A 1,126-nucleotide genomic window follows, 5' to 3' on the forward strand; every position below is an offset into this window, starting at 1 on the left:
AAAACAAAAAAAAAAAAGCAACACCAGCAGTCAACGAATGGCACTCAGAGAGCCAGCCAGTGCAGGCTGGTGTTTCTGGACAAGCAACTGTGTCCGTGGGAAACAGAGGAGGCCGAGTGTGTGAAGAAGGGTGGAGAGTGGGAAAGCGTATGTCACAAATTGCCTGTGCTCTGGGGACCCTCAGGAAGGAGCAAATAGGGTGCACAGAGCCAGGCACCTGAGTGAAAGGAAGGGGAGGCGGTGAGAGGCAAGGGAGAAACCAAGAGAAGCAGGAGAAAAAGGAAAAAAAAAAAAGCAGCACCAGCAGCCAACAAATGACACCCAGAGAGCCGCCCACCCGTGCGCGCAGAATCCAAGCAGCCGGCGGCCCCTGGTGAAGAGACTGCAGCCGCAGGAAGTAGAGGAGCAAATGAACAAAGGCCCCGGGATCTCACCAGCACAGCAGCCCAGACCTGGGAGCAGCCGCACGCCCAAACGTACCCCCACAGCCCCGCAGGAAAGGGAAAAGACAGCGCTCGGAACCAGGCACCCAAGCAAAAGGAGGGGGAGGCAGCGAGAGGCAAGCGAGAAACCAAAAGAAGCAGAAAAACCAACACCAGCAGCCAACAAACTGCACCCAGAGAGCCGCCTGCACAGGTGCGTGGAATCCAAGCAGCCGGCGGCCCTGGGTCAAGAGCCTGCGGCCCCGGGAAGCAGAGGAGCAAACGAACAAAGGCCCCGGGATCTAATCAGCACAGCAGCCCAGACCTGGAAGCAGTCGCACGCCCAAACGTAGACCCACAGCCCCGTAGGAAAGGGCAGAGACGGCTCTCGGAGTCAGGCACCCGAGCAAAAGGAGGGGGGAGGCAGTGAGTGGCAAGCGAGAATCCAAAAGAAGCATAAAAAGAAAACAGGGAAAAAAAAAAAGAAAAGCAACACCTGCAGCCTACAAACGGCACCCAGAGAGCCGCCCGCCCAGGTGCGTGGAATCCAAGCAGCCGGCAGCCCTGGGTCAAGAGCCTGCGGCCCCAGGAGGCAGAGGAGCAAATGAACAAAGGCCCCGGGTTCTCACCCGCGTGGCAGCTCAGACCTGGAAGCAGCCGCACACCCGAACGTAGACCCACAGCCCCGCAGGAAAGGGCAAAGA

Source organism: Trichechus manatus, unplaced genomic scaffold, assembly GCF_000243295.1.
Source record: "Trichechus manatus latirostris isolate Lorelei unplaced genomic scaffold, TriManLat1.0 scaffold00048, whole genome shotgun sequence".
NCBI classification, from domain to species: domain Eukaryota; kingdom Metazoa; phylum Chordata; class Mammalia; order Sirenia; family Trichechidae; genus Trichechus; species Trichechus manatus.